This window comes from Anthonomus grandis, chromosome 3 (genome assembly GCF_022605725.1).
Source record: "Anthonomus grandis grandis chromosome 3, icAntGran1.3, whole genome shotgun sequence".
NCBI classification, from domain to species: domain Eukaryota; kingdom Metazoa; phylum Arthropoda; class Insecta; order Coleoptera; family Curculionidae; genus Anthonomus; species Anthonomus grandis.
In genome coordinates, this window is record NC_065548.1 from 31,644,926 (window position 1) to 31,666,656 (window position 21,731).

A 21,731-nucleotide genomic window follows, 5' to 3' on the forward strand; every position below is an offset into this window, starting at 1 on the left:
ATATCAAGGAAAGAAGAAAATTGGTGAAGGACAAAATAAACAGACCTGGTAACTAGTTACCAAAATAAAAATCTTATTAGTATTAGCCTGGGTTAAAAAATCTATTAATAATATTGTTGAAAACGGAGTTGAAATACCACAGACTGGAAGAAAAAGTGATGTAAGGAAGGCTATGTTCGCAAAAAGAAATGAGGCCGTTCTTGATTTGTTTTCTTCGATGCCAAAGCTGGAAAGTCATTACTGCCGATCTACCTCATCAAATTATACCTTGACTACTGTGGCTTTCAAAGTCACAGTTATATACATTTTTTGTGCTGAACGTGATTTAAAATCAGCACCAATAACTACGTTTTTTCAAGTCATTGAGAAATTAAATCTATCAATTTACAAACCGAAATTAAAGTCCGAAGTCAAATGTTTCATCTACATATGTATTATAAAACAAAACCTATAGTACATATCTTTACGGTCATAGTCGCGGATTAGTGTGTTTACGAGCTGTTTTGTTTTATCCCTTAATTTATGTTTAAAAAAAATATAACGTAGATGTACAGCGCAACACTTCATAATGTTTGCTTATTTCGTCACTGGACATTTGCGACAGGCTGATTTTTTAAACAGAAATAGCTCTGAAGATAGTCTTAATAAAGGCTAAAACGTCGTGAAATAAAATCAGTTTTATTTCAAGTCCTAAATCTACGACACTTTCTTTCGAAATGATTTTCTTTAGTTATGGCTGCACAGAACAGAATATTTACTCTAACGCCATACATATATAGAGATTGATTCGATGAATTCTGCCATTAAGCAAATCAGACATCGTAAAATAAATCTAGCGGCCGATTATGTCAGTTGTTGTCAAAAAGCAAGAACTGATCGATTTCCGTATAATTTTGAAATATTAAAGTTTTTCTTTACAATACGTCCTGGTAGAACAAAGGGTGATACTCTAGTCACTGACATAAAAGTACTAAGATGTCTAAATTAAATTTAAATTAATGATGACTGATACAAAAAACGCCGAAAAATTCAAAAAAAGAAATACGAGCACCTTCAAATTTTAAAAACTACCCTTTTACCTGATTATCACAAGTTTTCTGATGGCCATTTCTTTGAATAACATAAAAATGGAATTTGTTTAAAAAAATTATAAATTATTAAAAAATATTTATGTTTGTATTTGTACTAAATTTTTTTAAATCAAGTAAAAAATACATTTTGTAAGTTTTTAGTGTATTATTTTATTTTGTAAAACCGCGTATATCCAGCTTTACAATTTAAAGATATTTTAGGAAAACCATACTGATAAAAAGGATTCGTAAAATTCAGTATTTAGTTTAGGTAATTTTGTGACCAATCCTTATTCCATATAATTACAGAACAATTGTGAATATAAAAATACAGAATATTTTAAGTAATAATCATTAGTAATATGTAATGTAAATTTACCAATTAAAATTTGTAAATTTTCCGTTCAAATACTGTAAAAATCAATAATAATTTAAAGAAAAAAACGATGTTACCAATTTTATTAGTAAGAATTACAAAATATATATTGTACTATTTATTAATACAATTATTAAAATTCATATACATAAAAAAATCAGATCCTGCTTATGTTATATAACTCAAACAGGATATGATTGTTAAATTTAGTAATTCAATATTACTTAAAAAATATAATAAAATAAAATGGATAAATTTTATATATGTACGTATGAAATTAAACAACAAAATCTTTAAATTTTATATAATTAACTATATATTAAAAAAATAATAATTTAACATTCTGGTACATATAAGGTACATTAACACTTAACCAGAATAGCATTCTAACTATAGATTTAATTTTAAATGTAGAGTGTTGAGATTTTTAGACATCAGCTAAAACTTCTAAGGGTACGAACAGAAAACGCGCGCTTTACTTCTTTTATTTAACTATATATGGGTCCTATATAGTTAAGTAAGGGTATAAAAATATATATATAATTTGAAATGGTATAAACTACTAACAAAAAGGCAATCTTTAGTTGATTTTTTCCTTTTAACAGGCGAGTAAAGTGATTTTCCATTGCGAGTAATAATTTTAATTGTACAAAATGATTACTTTTTAATTGTACATTTTAATACCCAGCACCATTATGTTAAATATTTGAAAAATGCGGTAAATGGAATAAACTTTTTTTGTTCTTAATCTTTTGTTAAAAGAACAAAAAATCGACTTTAAAATCACACTGTCTAACAAAAACCTATTATTCTAATAATAATTAAACAAAATATAGGACATATGTACCTTCTTCTTCCATCAAATTATTGTCATAGGTACTTATACGTAAACAAAATAAATAACATTACATGGCATGTAACATGTTAACAAAAAAATGTTTTTCTACATAAAAAATATACATAGTATGCATAATAATATAACAAAGATATATTATATATTATAGGTACTTATGTTTTTTATTTTTTATTGAATTCATTAGACAAAAAAACCTTCTTTAGGCTATTAGATACCTGCCTGGCTTTACTTCCCTGATCGGGGTGAAGTTTTAGAAAATATCTTTGAAGAAATTCCAATTTGGAGGGTAGTTTCTAGTTTTTTCGGGTAAACCAAGATTAGTACAAAGTACGCAAGAAGAACTTTTAGGGCCTCCAGAAAAGTGGTATAGCTATCTGCCTGTATTATTTGACGTTGAACCAAAACATAAAAGCAATTTTTGTTTTCTAAAATAATAAGATAAGTATATGTTATTGTTTGATACTTCTAAGGCATAAATTATTTACCTTGCTTTAGAATTATAGGCGTTAGTGGCAAACTGTCGGGATAAACATCGTTGTCGTTTAAATTTACTTGGATCTAGAATAAAAAAAATATATTTAAAATAAAAAATAATATTACAGTTGTAATTAAGATTGGAGTCATGTAGTTTTTAGTTTTTTTTTATTTATAAAAAATGTCACTTGCCTCTGTTTGAGATATCAAAAATTCAATATCTTCCTTGAAGTGCTGTATTAAATTTTTAATTAGTTGCTGTTCTATTGATACATTTTCTTCTAAATCAACGTCTTTGGAGAGTTTAAGGCACTTCGTGATTTTGTCAGCTTTCTCATTTATTTTATTGAGTAGGTGAATATCAGCACCTGTTAATTCTTGAAAATGCCAAAAGATAGATGGTGATGAAAATAGTAATGGCCATTCTTCTTTAGTTTCCCTGATTATAGGAATATTATTAGGAAATTTCCTTATCTTGGAATAATCCATTAAGATTTCGGTGTATATACAAATGCTTATTATACTTTTGAATATTAATGAATTTAATCGAGCAAATACTACATACATGCAAAATAAATTTTACAAATGATATTTTGTATTTTGTATGTTTTACAAAGTAAAGTTCAATATTCTTTAAAAAATTACTAAAGTTTGGGCTTCTACAGAATATTATTGGTGATTAATAATAAATTTATTTGGTATATTTCCCCCTATTTTTTTCAGTGCATCATTTTAAAACAAAAAGAAGTATTTTTTTTTACAAAATAGAAAATATCCCGGACAAATATTTTTTAATATTTTTACTATTTTTTTTTTACTTTATAATGGCAACTTAGATAATTAAACAGTTTTTTATAGTTTCTGTAAAATTTCTTAAAATGAAGTTACGCGGATTTCTTATTAAGGGGGCAATATCATCTGTCGTACATAATTGTAGTGAACTACTGGGACTGAGAGCAGATAAATATTTTTTTTAAACAATTTTTAATTTTAGTTGAATTAATAATTAAAAATGCCATAAAATTGAAGATATCTTTTAAACTATATAAATATGTGAAATTTTAATAATTACCATAGGATCCATCATCTAAACTGCAATTTATTACCCAAGATCTAACAGCGTACTGCATCGTAACACATTGATTTCATATTTAATTATTATTTAGTTCTAACATAAATTAGTTTCGATCCAGTGTAAGTAATGCAATAAGTCCTCAAATAGTTTACCAGAACTGTTTAGTAAAATTCCACAGTGAATTTTCGTAAATGCGCGTTTATCGAGTTGCGATCTTTGACAACAACTTTACTATCTATAGGGATGTTTATTTACATAAGTTCGAATTCCAGTTAAATGAGAGTTGCCTCAAGGCGCCTCCTTGATACTTTTGTCTTATTTGTGTTTGAGTTTGAAAATTCATGGTTAGATGAACGTATTTTGATGTACAGGGTGGGCCAATTTAGACGTTTTCTTATGGGAAGTCATGTCCCTGTTAGAGAAAAAGAAATTTTGACCTCCATTCTCCGGGCTCAAATTTTAAAAGAAGTTTATTGAAGCAAATGAAATTTTGCTATGGCAAACAGTTTGGCCGCTAGAGGGCGTTTCTGAAATTTGGTCATTTTCGTTTTTCGGCTATGGCTGTTGTGTTTTTAAAGATAAATGATTTCTGTAAAGACTTTCTTATAGCACTTTTAAGCGCTTAACATGCTCATGATAATTAAATTTATACAGGGTGCTTTATTATTAAATTTGTTTTTTTTTTTAAATAGAATGCATATTATTTTTTTGCATTTTCTTGTAGCCCTTAAAATTCCCTTTTCAAATATATATAACACTAATAATCTAAATTTATTAGTTTACGATATATAAATAAATTTCTTATAAATATTTGAGGTAGCTAATATTTGAGGATAAGCTTTATACCTATATTTTTTTTAAATCCGTCTTGCAGAGGTCCTTGGCACACCAGTTTCTACTTCCAATTTCCGGGTGGATAGATTAGAGTTATTTTCAATTGCGCCCAAAACTGTTATATCCAATAGTTCTTGATCGTCATTTATATTATTATTAGCATTTCTTCGCGGTTTAGCAAAAGAACCAAAATTAATAAGGTTTCTTTTTAATTTCTCAAACAGCGTACTATGTGGCTGCCCCCGTTCTGAATATCGTCGTTGATATAAATTACAGGCCTCTCTTGCATTTTCATTACATTCAATAAAACATTTAATCATATCGAATTTTTCATAGTTTTGATACATTGTGATTATCACATAAAAGAAATACAAAGTAAAACAGATTATGAAAATAAGCTTGTTTATGTCAAAATGACGTATTACTCAAAGCAGTTTGACAACCGCCTACTCAACCCTTTACGCAATTGTTTCACCCGCAATTGTGTCACCCGCCTACTCTGTTTTTTAGGCGTTTTAAATGGCACGGCATTATAATTTATTGATACTTAAGAAATCTATTTATATCTCTCTAAACTAATGAATTTAGATTATAAGTGTTATATATATTTGAAAAGGGAATTTTAAGGGCTACAAGAAAATGCAAAAAAATAATAAAAATATAATAATAAAAAAATAATATGCATTCCATTTAAAAAAAAAAAAAAATTAATAATGAAGCACCCTGTATAAATTTAAATATCATGAGCATGTTAAGCGCTTAAAAGTGCTATAAGAAAGTCTTTACAGAAATCATTTATCTTTAAAAACACAGCAGCCATAGCCGAAAAACGAAAATGACCAAATTTCAGAAACGCCCTCTAGCGGCCAAACTGTTTGCCATAGCAAAATTTCATTTGCTTCAATAAACTTCTTTTAAAATTTGAGCCCGGAGAATGGAGGTCAAAATTTTTTTATCTCTAACAGGGACATGACTTCCCATAAGAAAACGTCTAAATTGGCCCACCCTGTACTTACGAGGTCTCTGTTAAAGAAAATGAATGTCAATATAGAATCCCTTATGTTTTAGACAATTTATATGAAATATATTTATATAATAATATTTATTTAAGATAAGCAGCAGTATGATACAAATAAGAATCAAAGTAAAAATTTCATTTAGAAATATGGGTTAGTTAAGTGTTTTTACACAAATTAGTTATAAGTTATAGTTGCATTGGACAAATTTTAAAGTTTAAATTAATTAGTTCTCTGATGTTTATAATTAGTATTCGCTATAACCTGAAATATCAATAAAATATTATATCCTTAAAGAAAAATTTGTGGATAAGCTACTTTTTGTCTTTGTATTTGCTCATATTTTTAAATAAATGAATATTTTTTTAATGTTTAGTATAATTTGCCTTATTACAGTTTAATAAATGTAAAAATATAGACTGTGATTTAATACTACTATGTTTTATTTTCCATTAGCCAAATAACACGTCAAATGGCGATGATTTGGGGCGAATATCGTGTTTATTATTCAGGCAGCCAAGGTAGAAATTCAAACGAACCGTATAACAATCGAAAAAAAAATTAACGCTATTTTTCAAGTCATTAATTATTCATTGAAAATTTAATTTGATGCATGCAACTTTGGTTCACAGAAAATTTATTACGCCTCAATGTTTTAACTTTGTCAAAAGCTATCACCTCAGTCTGCCAAAAAATCGTTATAGAATTATTTCGTAAAATTGCCCTCCTGAAAACGAAAGTTAATGGGTTCTAAGTATAATTCTTGCTTCTTTATTTCACATAGAAAGCTATTAACCTGGCTATGCTATTTTTGATGCATCACCCTGAATAATTTAATATGAGATGTTTTAAATTCGCATTTAATAAAAAAACTTGATATTTAAATTCTAATGAAAAATTAATTCAAAAACATATAAACATTATCGCAATTTTGTAGGTGCTAAATGAAGTAAGTTATCATAAACCTCTATGAACGAGCATACAATGTTATAAAAATCTTACAGTTGGATTACTCAATTTTATTTTTAATAGTGTAGTCAACTAAGTCCTTTAGCCTTTTTAAGAGAGAAATAAGCTTTGTATATGTATATTCGTTTTGTGTACATTTATATTTTCGCATGCGCATTATCCGAAAAACTTTGAAAATAATATCTTCTGGAAAATGCGCTCTTACTGTCAGTGTTCCGTATGAATTTCCACAGACGCAACTGGTAGCGCCGCATTCCCGTTTCGGAAATACGCCAGTAATTCGGTATATTTTTTTGTTTAGCAATTATTTGAATCTGTGATTTTATCCAGTGTTTGTTTTTGCACGCATTGGAGTCAAAATTGAGTATTGTTAAATTTAGATTACGTGTTGCTTCTTATTTGAGATTTCAAGGAACAAGTTCGAATAAAACATTGACGAAGGTAAGGAAGTCATATTATATTTTATGTACTTTACTAATTTTATCGTGCATTAATGTAAATAATTTTTTTTGGAATATATACATACATAATATGTATGTATGTATTAGACATACAGGGTGTCCCAGCGAAAGCGAAACAGCTATTTTCGGTATGAAAAAAATTTTTTTTTTCAAAAATCTCGGACACGTCGATTTTATTTTTGAGGGGGACAACTTTTCCTTATCAAGGCACCCTCATACCAGTAACCCCCTTCGAGGGGGTGGAATCACCCCTAAAATCCTAAATGGAAAGAGGGGTCGTATGATACCTTATTTTAAAGGTCTTTTAATTCTGAATATAACTGCCAAATTTGAAGTGGCTAAAATTATTTCTCTGGATAAAACAGCTTGTCAAAATTGCGGAAACAGCGAAAATGAAAAAGGTATTATGGACTCTTTTTTGGATAATATTTTTAAAAGATCAAGGAAATCCTATTTTCGAAGGGGTCACTTATTAATTAAGAGGCCACCTAATACCTGGAATCCTTTACGAGGGGTTGAAAGCACCCCTTAAATCTTAAACAGAAAGAGGGATCGTGTTATACCTTATGTTGAAAGCGTTTTCACTTTAAATTTAAATGGTGACTTCTGAGTGACTGATGGATTTCTTCTGGATATGAAAGCCAAATAAAATTCTGAAAAAAATGCTTTAAATAAACCTTTATGCCTGAAACCCTTTCTTACAATTTTTTTTATTGGACCATTAAAACATGATTAAAAATTTATTAGTATTGTTAATATTATTGTTATTAAACCTTAACAGCATATCATAAATAAAAACAAAATACCAAATAAAATGCAAACACAAGTATCTGAAGAATTTATTTAGCTTGCTAAATATCATTGGTACTTTTTTCATAAAGCAGCATTTATTTAAATAGTTTCAAATTATTACCCAGTCTTTTACGTGTTGAAACACTGTTAGCAATGGTTTATTCTACTGCAGAGAGGGTTGAGATGATAGAGTTTTTCTTTCGGCATAACAATTGTGCCAATAGAACGGTACAAGAATTTAATGACCTTCATCCAGAAAAACAAGTCAACAGAAAATACGTTTTAGAAATAGTTGGTAAATTTAGGGAATCTGGCAGTATCTTAAATAAAAAGCGTGAGGTTCAAAATGCTGTTGTTGTCAATGAAGCAATGCAAATAACTGTCCTAGGTCAACTTCATGCCGAGCCAGGAATAAGTGTCAGAAAATTGGCGACGAGTACAGGAGTAAGCAAAAGTAGTGTTCATAGGATACTTAAGCATAATTAATTCCATGCTTACAAAATTCATCTGGTGCAAGAACTGAATGAGGATGATTTTGACAGACGAGTGCAAATTTGTGAATCGCTTAGTGATATGATAACTGTTAATCCGCGTCTTATTTACAACATTTGCTTTTCAGATGAATGTACTTTTTTTCTTAATGGCAACGTAAATCGTCATAACTGCCGCTACTGGTCAAATGCAAATCCGGGCTAGTTTCGTGAAGTTCATACCCAGTTCCCTGAGAAGTTAAATGTTTGGGCGGGAATCTTGGGCGGCTCCATTGTTGGTCCGTTTTTTCTGCCCGGAAATTTGAATGGAGAAATGTACCGAGATCTCTTGGAAAATGCCGTATATCCAAGAATAGTAGAAATAATGGAAGGCGGAAATCATTCTGATGATGATCAAGTCGTTTTCCAACAAGACGGAGCGCCTCCACATTATGCTGCTGGTGTGAGGCAATATCTTGAGGAGATATTTCCTGATCGTTGGATTGGAAGGAGAGGACCTTTTATGGAATGGCCAGCTAGGTCACCCGATTTAACCCCATTAGATTTTTTTTATGGGGGCATTTAAAAACAAAAGTTTACGCTACCCAACCAGACACCCTAGAAGACTTACGCCAGAAAATTATAAATGAGTGTCAGATGATAACACCTGAAGTTCTACAAAACGTCAGGCATCGTTTTGAGCAAAACCTGTATTCCTGCATGGAAGTAGGCGGGGCACAATTTGAACATTTAATAAATTGACGTAATTTAAATAAACTTGTTTTATTTAAAAGACACAAAAGGAAAAGGGTAGGTATTTCTTATCTCTCCACTTTTACTGGCAGTAAAGATATTTCTTGCTATTTTCATATCCACAAGATATTCATCAGTCACTCAGAAGTCACCATTTAAATTCAGAGTAAAAAGGCCTTCAAAATAAGGAATGACACGACCCCTTTTTCTATTTGAGATTTAAGGGGTGCTTTCAACTCCTCGTAAAGGGTTCCAGGTATTAGGGTGGCCTCTTAATTAATAAGTGACCTCTTTGAAATTAGGACTTCCTTATTCTTTTAAAAATATTATCCAAAACAGAGTTCAAAATACCTTTTTCATTTTCGCTGTTTCTACAATTTTGACAAGCTGTCATATCTGGATAAAAAATTTTAGCCACTTCAAATTTGGCAGTTATATTCAGAATTAAAAGACCTTTAAAATAAGGTATCACACGACCCCTCTTTCTATTGTTCCCCTCAAAAATAAAATCGACGTGTTCGAGATTTTTGTAAAAAAAAAATTTTTTCATACCAAAACTGAATTTAGTGACTTAAAAATTTGACGTTTTAGTACTTACGTATTATTTGTTTATAATGTATATGAACTGCATCTTACTAAAACGTAACGGTTTCCTTACTATATGCAGAATTATTATCTAAATTTTTTTGAGTATATTAAGATACATATCCCTTACTGAATTCCTAGAAAGAAAAGAAATTCTTAATAGTCCACAAAAGAATTTTTAACATTCTCCGCCCTTAAATTAAATCTTTATGCGTGTGCATAATAAACCTAACAAATAATTCTTTAAATAAAAGGCTTAAAAAGACCTCCTTCTTTAGCTAAACAAAACGTGAGCCTATCGTAGAAGCTGTTTCTTATTTCCAAAATGGTTTGAGGTAAAATGGAATTGGTAGATTCAACAATTTTGTTTCATAACTCCTGTGAAATCGTTGACTTACTATTATGATGTTTATAAATAGTCTCCTTAAGATAACTCCACAAATAAAAGTCATTAGGTGACAAATCGGGAGATCTTGGAGGTAATTTAATATTGCCACTAATAAGTATAATAGTCCCACTAATAAGGCGATTGGGAAAAGTATTTGTAAATTTTTTTTAAATTCTAACGGCATTATGAGCATGACAGCTATCTTGTTGAAAATAGACTGATCCCAGGTCTATATCATGGAGGAGTTGAACGACAGGAAGAACTTGGTTTTGTAGCAACTCGAGGTATTTTTTGGCATTCAAAGTATCATCAATGAAAAATGGCTCAATAATATGGCGCTTAAAATACCAGCCGAAACATTCATCTTTTGAGGGTACTGAGTACGGAACTGAAAACTTCTGCCCTCGTTTACCTAAGACCAGTAAGGAACAATGGAAAGATTGTATTTACCAGGTAATGGAAGAGAGGACTTATCTGAAAACAAAATATTTTCTAAGAGACGTTTATTTGTGAAGTGTGCAATCATACAATAAAATGAAGTCTGCTGATTGTGCCGTGCCGAAAATAACAAAATTAGATTTTTGAATTTAGTTAGTATTTGAATTTAGTAAGGGAGAAGCGGTGTTGCCATTTACAATGCTTATGTGTAGTCTTTTATTCGCCAACCTGGATATCATTTGGCAACAACAATCTCATCGAAACGAGCCAAATTATTCTACAGAAAAATATTACAAAGGAATTTCAATTATGTAGGTACTTATAATAGTTTAACATAGCTTAGCTTTTTAAGCAAAATTAATTTATAATGTTATAAATCAATTTTATATATAAAACTTTTGAATTTTTAAAACTTCTAAAATAAATCTTAACTATGTTCAATTATTTCATGATATTTATCATCAAGCAATGTTTTAATAATGCCATAGGAAAGCTTAAAAAATTATTTAGAATAGTAAACTTCACATTGATATCGTTATTCGTTGGTAATCTTAGTGTTTTTATTTTTATATTTTACACAAAAATATTAAATTATAAAATACTGTAAACACTGTAGGGTGTGATCCTATAATTAAAATACCTATTTGGCGCAAAGAATTAAAAAAACAGAATATTTACTAAAAACTCTTTAAAAAAAATAGCCGACTAGCTAATAAGCTGTATATTATCTCTAGAATTATTTCACTACTTTGTGGTCTTAAATCCATGGCAGTATGTACTAGGCAGATAAAAAATATCTTATTAGTTATGCATACACGGAGATGTAGATTTTCATATTTTACACTAATATAACATAATTTAAAAGGGTGTTTCGATTTGCCTATAATGCTACATATACCAACCCATAAAAAGAGCAATAGTAAAAGTAACAAAGTTGTACTTTTGTTATGACCCCAATATAATTGAATATTTTATCTAATGTATTTTTTGATCTCAGATTTTTATCGCTTGTTGTCATGGTCGCTGGTGTTTGGCTCGTTTGTTTGGATCTGCTGGAACTCCCAATAAAGTATTAATAAAGGTCATCACCCATAAAGACATTTATTTTCTCAAGGTTAAATAGTTAATATATAAAATACTTCAGAGATTATTAATTATTATTGCTTTAGAGATGTGGTTTCTTCAAGAATTGTTTTTGGCAGAGTTCAATTTAAGTTATTAGTTTTTTATTTATTTTTAAATAATTTTTGAATTGATCATATTATAAGATAAAGATAAGATAAATTTTGATCAAAAGTCACAAGCCGGAGAATTAAAAATACTTTAGATTGAATTGGACTCTATTATTAAATTAAATAATTTATTAAATTAAATAATTGATATCATGTTGATAGTAACAGTCTTTTTATTTATAATATATTGGGTATAAATTTATAAATGTGGTAAATTTGCATTCTATAAAATTAAGGGATAAACTATTTATTATTGATGAAAAACACATTTTTCAAATATATTCTGGGCATATAGAAAAAGATGGAATATAAATTATATATATTTTAAATTTTAGCTTACATCATTACGCTGTAATAATATTCATACTTTGATAAATACAAATACTAAAAAATGCATGATAAATCTAAATATGTCCTTATGTGAGGATAAGAAAATTATAGAAAATCCCTTCTTATTGTTACTACATTTGCGCAAAATCATATTATGGCCTCCAATAAATCACCAATTTTTAACTCAAACTTTGGTAGTTGTTTGGCTAAAATTAAGTATATAGTATGGCCCAAATTGGGTGTACATGTATGGGTATCTTAAAAAAAACTATAAGAGATAGAAAATTGGTTAAATGGCGAAAGGTATAGGTTTACATTTAGTTAGCAATTTAGTGCCGCTTTCATAACTATTTTATCTTTTTCCGATTTTGAAATATTTGGAAAAAATCAAAAAGTCGTATTGTGCTTTTTTATTTTAACGTATTTTTAAAATCTGTACAAACATTATTTGGACAACTTTTTAAGGACAATGCAGACCTGAATTCAGTTTTTATTTTCGATGTTTCGGTTCTGAGATTCCATCTTCAACTTCTTTTTTTCTTATGGCGGCCATTTTGTCCCGTCTGTAACATATATGTAGGGTTTTCTAAGTTGTCTAGGGTTTGTTGATGGTAATGAAAAGTCCGGTGCGGGATTTTCAAAGTATTTAATAAAATAATTAAGAAAACTATTGCACAAAAGAGTTTGGAGTAGACTTTAACTGTTAACTGATATGGTAAATCGCGTTCACATCCCTATGTCGAGCGGCTTTAAAACACTTATAACTCGTCTCACGTCTTATAATAGAAAAGGAAAAGGATGCACCCACGTCTTACTGATCCTGACCTTAACCCGTCTTTACGTCTTGTATACGTCTTTCCGTCTTAATGTTAGGGACACGTCCTACGTCTTTTAAGATTTTCCCGAAAACGCGTCTCTTTCCCGTATCTCATTTCGGAACCTTCAAGAAGACTGTTCCCCTGATGTCCCCTTTCGTCATCGCCGATGTCACCGTTAAAGTAAAAACTGCCACCTAATCATAACACATCGATAAGGAGCGTTCACGGAGCCTGAATGAGATCATTGTTTATTGAAATGGATTTCGAAAGAAAAATAATATTATACGTATAATTTAAATAACTACGAACCTAAAACTAATTCATCCTACATATATATAAATATGTATATGGTATTAAATAAACACAACCTCAGTTAGTCGATCCAAATAATGAACATCGCAGTAGTCAAACAGGGATGAAAGAAATGTGTCTAAAAAGGTAAATAATTTTTGAACAAGTAAAGTTTTTTAAAATGTTTGTAGGAAATTTTATGTTAATTTTTCAATTGCGAGTAAAATGAAATACTGCTATCGAGGTATTGGCCGACTATTGGGTGTGATGAATCTGGATAAAAATTGAAAAAAAATCTAGAGAATTTATCCCACAGCTTAAGAAAATCATCGATGATATAGATATAACCTCGAGAAATACTGGTAGAATCGAAATTGCAACTGCACTCTTCATATTCTTTATATATTACTGCCCTGCATTTTCAAAATATATTTGAATATATTTTTTTTAATTTAATTTTGTATAAAAATATATTTTTTTATACAAAACAAAAATATAGTCTAGAGAATTTATTAACGCCATGATAAAAGACAGTATTGCGTTGCCCATAATAGTTCTATGAAATTATTGAAGTTTGACTTAAATTCTAGTGACCAATGACATATTATATTTCTTTTAGCTTCATTCACTCTAAGTTTATTAAAAATGTTTATTGTATGGCAAAAAATTATATAACTAAAGTCTATATATCCAAACTAATTCTACAACTTGAAATATATACTTTAAAATGTATAAACTTTGATATAATTATAGACAGTGGATGGCGCTAGTAAACTATACAGACAGGTGTCCCATCGTTCTTTAAAATAAGTTTTAAATTGTAGGTGGCATATTATCTAAAAAAATAATTTTTTGTATTAGTCCCATTTAAGATAAGAAAGTTAGAGGCTCTTCCTGTTAAACCGGAAGTGATGGTAATCTATAGAATATGTCGAAAGATGCTCTTGTAACTATTCTATCAATATACCAAATTTCATTTGTTTATCTTGAAAAATAAAAAAGTTATTAAGTGTTCTCTCTTTTCTGTGTCACCCGATGGTAAGATCTCATATACTCTTCTTTGGGGCTAAAAGTTTGCGTGAGTATGTTTGAAATAGACCTATTCATCCAGTTTACAAGGATATCTATACGGTTTATGATAATAAAATAACTAATATACACCCAGTTATTATGAAAATATTTATAACGACTGTGTAGTAGTAAAATCTAAATACAGGGTAACAAAATGTATTTTTGAGGTTACTATAATAACTATCTGATCATAGATCAAACCTGACTTTAAGAGGGCTGCATTTTTGAGACGGAAGACCCCGGGGGATTGGTTTAACAATAGTTGTCAATGTAGATCTTGTGGAAGTTGTTGGAGCAGCTGAGTGAAGATTTCTATTCCTTATAGTAGTAAATTAAAACCATACCAAGAAAAAAAGGTCTGAAAATGAAAGAATACCCAGATCGAGGAATCGCCAATACAATAAGTAGGTATAAGCATTGAGGGTTAAACTTTAACTGTACGCTTATATATATTGATGTAAAATTACATGTGTAATATATTGAGTATCATCACAAGATTCTTAATGAAAATTTTAGGACCACTGGAATTTTTCTTTTCTCTCAACATAAAATTGGACACTAAACAAAGAACCTTGAAAAAGTTGCAAGTACACCACTTATAATCCTGCACTATTGCAGTATAGTATTTCGTATCCCCTAACGAAAATACCCAAAAAGGTGAGTTTTCAACTTTTCATTTGAGTAAAAGTGGCAGAAGTTCAAAGAATTCAACTTCCTTCAAAGGCATATTCTAAGGTCAAAGATGTTCGCGCCAGAAATGATTTTAGTAGGAATATAGAAGAATGAGCTGAAATCTTATTGGCTAGGATATGACTTCGAAGATGAGCGAAATCAAAACAATAAAAAAAATTATATTATGATTAACAATATGAATTTTGTCATAAGACATGAAAATTATTGATATCAGAAATAGAATTGATACTGAAATGACTACTGTTTATTTTATTAACTTTAGTACCAGAATAACTTAGAAATTGCCGTAATCGAGCTATGCCTTCGCTAACATTTTGAATTTATCTTATTTTCTTATTTTTTACGTATCTTATTTATTATTTTTTTTTATTTAACGGTAGCCACCAATTTTACAAAAATAAAATAACACAAAAGATACTAATAATGCTACAACTTAAGCTAGATAATAGTAAGACATAAATCAATCAAAGTTACAAATTAATTTAAAGAAACCTGTTAAAGTAGCGAGTCACTAATTAATTAATTAATTTAAGATAACTCCTAAAACTGCTAAAAGAAACGTGCAAGTCAAGACTATACCTATCGAAAGAACGTTGCATTCTAGTTATAGGATTATGCTGTCCATAAGAACTACTATCAAAATCTACATAGAAGAGTTTTTTCAGTTTAGTCAATTTTTGCGCCCGAAAAATCAGCCTATTTAAAAGATAATCACAATCAGTCATGCCAGATATTAATTTAAAAATAAAACACAAGTCTGAATTATTACGCCTTAACTCAAGTGAGTCCAAAGAGAGAACTGACATGACCGACTTGTAATCAGTATGTTTTCAGAATAGCCTAGGATTTAACAATAGATTATTCTCGGTACGAGAAATATAATCGCGGTAACACTGACGGCTCAACACACTGCATGACTGCCGAAGCCCAGAGAAAACCAAGTACTCACTTTGCAATTGAGACTCCTTAAACTTCTTATGAGCAATCCTCTTACGTAAAACTAAGCTTCTTAACACTCTTAAAAACCATACAGGAAAGCTACCAGTATTATAGGACTTAATAGGCACAAAATAGCTGATTCCTTCATACAAAAGGTCATAAAACTTATTTAGGGAAATATTTATATCAGAAGTGTTCTTAATAAAGGACCAGTCGATAGATGCAAGAAAATTATTTAACGATACAAAATCAGCATTTTTGAAGTCAAAAAACTTTACTGAATATTTCAGAGACCTTGACATATATGGTACTGAAAAGATACATTCATATATATGGAGTGTGTCGAGGGCCAGTCACCGGCAATAAAAAATCATCCGCCAATCTAGAAGACCCATTAATATTAGAACAACAAATATCAAGAAATGTGCCTTCCGGATTTGATAGCTGAAACATTTCTTTACCATCTAAGTAATTAAAGACCTGTCCAAGCAGTGAAGCTGGTCCGACATAAGAACACCCATCCGAAAAGGTAACTTTAAGATTTTGATTTTCATTAAACCAAGTGCAGCCAGGTAGGTTAAAGTCTTCTGCAATACTAAATAAGTAATTCGGATAGGCCTCAAAGATCTCCAGTACTGTATCACAGAAAGCACTATATTGACCCATATCAGATTTTGGCGGTAAACAACACCAAAAACAATATTCTTAAGATTAAGTTGTACAGAAACAAAAACTTGCTCTAACGATAAACAAGAGTGTTTAATTAATCGCGGTTTTAACTCCTTTCTCACAGCGAGTAAAACACCCCCACCATCCTTCTTAGCACTTGTTAGGGCACTTCTATCACATCTAAATACTTCATATGCCGTAAATTCCAATTCAGATGACAAAATGTCCGGAAACAACCATGTTTCAGCCAACGAAATTACATCATAACTGCATGCGTATATTTTTTGCTTCAAATGCTTCAGCTTAGACCTCATACCCCCAGCGTTAAAATAATACATTACCAAGGAATCACTAAATCGTTTTTTGGACCTCGTACAATTCTCTTGGAGATTGATGGAACCCCATTGGTAAATTTAACTATCACATCTTCACCTTTTTTCTTTCTTTTTGCTAATTCTCCATAAACTTCTCGGATTTCATCACGCTGTAGTTTGATGAAATCCGTTTTAATTACTATATTGCTACCACCTAATTTCTTTTTCTCTCTCAAACATTTTTGTACAATCTCGGTATTATTAACGCACACTTTTATAGGCCTATTATTGGCTCCACGACGTCCAATTCTATGTATAGACCTTAAAGGGCTCAATATAATCTATTCCCAACTTATTGGACAGAACATCAAGTACGAACTCCTTATCATGACTAATTCTATTATTCATATCATCAGAATTACTTTCCTGAACATTAAACATCATAATATTATTTTTGCGCTTATTTCTATCATTTATCTCAGAAATTATAATGGAGTTTCTATCCTTAATCTTATCATTTGTTGGTTGAGCAGGGTCGTTCTTAAATGTTTGAAGTTTCTGACCATTCCTCCACGAGTTTATTAATTGTTGATTGCTGAGAAACAATAAGTTTATGCAATTCAATAATGCCGTTCATCAGATCACCAATGGAAGCATTTCTCTTAGACAAAATCTCAGGTAATGATATTAAATCGCCCATTCCTACATTTTCCTGAACAGTCTTTATAGAACTAGAGCTTTCATTATCATTATGAACACCAATACTTGACAACAAGCTGCATTCAACGGAAATTGCTCCTGATTTAATTACTTTATCGCAACTGCTACACAGTTCCATGACAAGAAACTCAAAATCACAACGACAATAAATTAATGAAAGTCCTTACTTTTGTTGAACTGTTGTTGACCATATATTTACACCTGACTATAGGAATTTAGTGTAAAATATACAAAACATGTGATAATTAACTACAATTGGCAATGCGGACAGGTGACTCGTTAGTTTTGCTAGATCAATCACAGCAGCAGGCAAAATGAGAGGAATCAAAAAAACTGTTACGATCATATAATAATATCACCGTAAATACACTTATAAGTACAAAGCACCTTCAACAATGAACTTCTAATTAATTAGCAGAAAAACTATCATTTTGTTAAACATAAACACGACTTATTCGCTAGGCTGCCGCGACGTGAATGGATATCTGGAGAAAATAAATTGTAACCAAGTCAGACACAGATTGGCTACATTGTAGCCAATAATAAACATTTACTACATAGGGTTCATTTGACACAATGGTCACTGAATTTTGTCTGTTACTCTTGTTTAGCAAAATAAACTAAATACAAACGTATCTGAATATAAAAGATCTTTGGGCAATTATATGAGTGATAAATTACAAGAAGCTTTGTTGAATACACGTTTAAAATGGGAATATATCTGATGTTAATCTAATAGCAGATGTTTCAGATAAAATGTCATCACAATCCTTAATAAGATGTGTTCCATTACAACAATTGTTTTTGAACAGAATTTTTTTGACAAGAAATATATTACTCCCAATATTGTAAATATGATGCTATAAAAAGAAAAGAAATGATATAGTCAGAGAGATCAAAATAGGAAAAGAACGTTTTGTTTTTGAGGGACTATTGATCGAAATAGAAGAAAGCCAAAAAAATTATGACAACATCTAAAAACTCTTTAATCAGGGAAAACTGAAACTATGCCCAATTAAATTTCTTTTGAAAGTAGTGACGATAAGTATAGCACACAAGTTTTATAACGACCAAATTAAAAGGCATTCTGAAAAACGTAGGGGGTGGTGAAAGTGGGTGGAATTTCTTAACGTGTGTATAAAGAATCAGCAAATTTAATTCTGCCACAAAAATCAGATGTTATTTCCGAATCAATCGTCTTTTTGCGAAATTAATTCTGCTAATTTTGTACTGGCGTATTTTTGGATTTTAGAAGTACTTATAATATGGATATATTGTTAAGAAAATTAGAATATATGGATAATAAGCATAATGTCTTAAACTAATTTAACTCGTACTTACCCAACAAATTTTGAACGTTAAATATAGTGTGCCTCAGAGAACTGTACCCGATCCATGGTTGTTTTTGTGATACAATAATGATATAGCTATTCTGTTCAAAGAAGCTAGTATTGTCATTTGGTTCAAAACGAAAATTTAGTTCAAATAGTATCGGATATCAGTAATGGACTTAATAATTATTTTTTTTGGCTTTGCAGTAACAAACTTAGTCTAAATACAACAAATCCTAAATTTTGCGTATGCGCTAAAAACTCTAAAACGGAATCAGTGAATATAAATATTATAGATAATAATAATAATAATAATAAATATTTTTTATTTGCAAACTCAACATAACTACATAAAAAAAGAGAAAGAAATACACATTTATTATTTTATGCAAATAAAAGGCCGACAAATTCAGAATTCTGCCAAGGCAGATTCTGGTCTTTAACATTGTGGCCAAAACTTATAAAAAACTAACTAGAAAAAAAAACTAGAAACGCTTGTAACAGACTAAGTTTAATTATACACACCTACCCAAAAAATTTAGAACATTAACATTAACATAGTACCTCTCACAAAAAAAAAAAAAGAAAAACACGCACATTAGTTACCCACACTAAACACAAATTTTCAGTCTCCACCCATACCCAAACTAACAAATTATGCAAAATTATAGGAAAAGGACCTTTTAAATAATTTAGGCTTATGTCTTGGAATATGAATTGTGTTTCTTCTTAAGCCCAAATGGTGAACATCATTTCTAAAAGTAATCTTAAAGTATAGGTAAGGTGGACTGCGGTATTTAAGAATTTTATAAAAAAAAGTAAGTGAATGAGCAACCCTACGATTTTGCATATTTAACCACCCGAGCTCGGAAAGTCTATGGGAAATGCGATTATGTCTGCGTATTCCAAAAATTAGGCGAATACATGAGTTCTGAAGCTTTTGCAATCGGCACATGTCATTATAGTCTAGGCACCAACCGTAAACAACAACGCAATAATTGCATTGTGACAGCACTGAAGAGTCACACAACATTTTTTTAATATCTTCACTTAGATAATGCCTATGCAAGTAAATTAATTTTAAAGCAAAATACCCTTTTTTTAGAACATTAGAAACTTGTTGATGAAATCGCAAATCACTATCCACTATTAAGCCCAAACTTTTGCAATTATCTACAACAGGAATATTAGCATCACCCATCTTAATATTAATAGTGTTGCTGTTTAAAATATGGTAAATTTTTTGCTTATTACCAATAAACATTACAGACGACTTAGAAGGACTTAATTTTAGAAAATGCTTTGAAGAAATATCACATATGGCTTGTAACTCTTGATTAATTTTTGCTTCCGCATTTTTAGCATCTTCTGGCAGAAAAGAGTAATACAACTGAGCATCGTCGGCATAAAAATGGTAAAGGCAGTTTTTTAAATATAAATAAAATCTAAAAGTATAAATAATAAAAAATAAGGGTCCTAAAATACCACCCTGAGGCACGCCATTATTAACTTCCAAGGGTTCAGATACATTTTCCTCTATCTTAACTCGCTGCACCCTACCGCTTAAATAAGTATTAATGAAATTAATAGCTTTATCAGAAAAACCTATATAGTGAAATATAGACTTTAAATTTTTGTGATTAACAAAATCAAAGGCTTTCGTATAGTCCAATAGAACAAGGGCAGAAATCATACCATCATCCCTAGATCTTATAATGTCATCAATAACATCCGCCATTGCTGAAGCTCTTTGTCACAACTGAAGTTCTTTCTAAACCCAGACTGTTTAGGGGGCAAGATATCATTAGCATTTAAAAAATTTCGAATTTGAGTGTCTAAGATTCTTTCAAGAATGTTTGAAAATGTAGGCAGAATACTAATGGATCTAAACTGATTAAAATTTGTTGGATTATTTACCTTTGGCAATTGCATCATAAAGGCCTCTTTCCAACATTTGGGAAAATTAAGCTGCTTTCAATGCATTTATTAATTATATGCAATATAAAAGGTATTATAAAAGGGCAGCACATATAAATTAATGTTATATTAAGATTGTCGATACCAAATGCTTTGGATTTAATGCTAAATAAAATAGAACATATATCATTATAACTTACTGTGCGAAATAAAAATAAATTTGAAACGGGCAAGGAATTATTTTTAAGAACATTAATTATTTCCTGACTATTATCGCTGCTAGGTACCTTACTGCTGTCAACAAAATAATTGTTGAAATTATCGGGATTCTTAACAGCTCCAGGAATCTGTTTTTGCTTACAAGGTAATATTTTTCTTAATTCACTTAATTTTGCCCCATATGTACAGTTCCTAAATTTATTTCTATAAAAAGCTTTTTTTTCTGCTCTAACGGCTGTGGTGGTATAGTTCCTAAGTTGCTTGTAATACTCCCACTTTGCAGGCAATTTACTTGTTTTGAAATCTTTTAGCGCTTTATCTCTTAGTTTTTGAAGAAGTTTTATATTGTCTGTCAACCAAGGAGAGTTTCTCTTTTTTCGCACTGTTTTAACAGGAGCATGGGTATCAAACAATTTTATTAGGTTGGTATTTAAAAATTTTACTTTGTCTTTAGGAAGCACTTCCGGCACCATACCACTAAATTCAGAGAAAATGCCAAAGTGATCGGAAAACGTAGAGTTAATAATGCCACTCTCTAAAATATTTGGCTGATTAGTAAAAATAAGGTCGATAATAGAGCTGGTGCCATTAAAAATACGAGTCGGCTCAGCTATAACCTGCTTTAGATTA

At 30.1% G+C, this 21,731-nt stretch overlaps 1 protein-coding gene across 1 annotated transcript in view; it reads left to right on the forward strand.

Moving 5' to 3' along the window:
- Positions 1-6,900: 6,900 nt before the first annotated feature.
- Positions 6,901-21,731, forward strand: part of LOC126734406 (ras-related and estrogen-regulated growth inhibitor) — a 130,567-nt gene continuing 115,736 nt past the window's right edge. The window contains exon 1 of the mRNA XM_050438029.1: positions 6,901-7,111. The gene's annotated coding sequence lies outside the window, so the exon portion shown is untranslated. The remainder of the gene's footprint in view (positions 7,112-21,731) is intronic.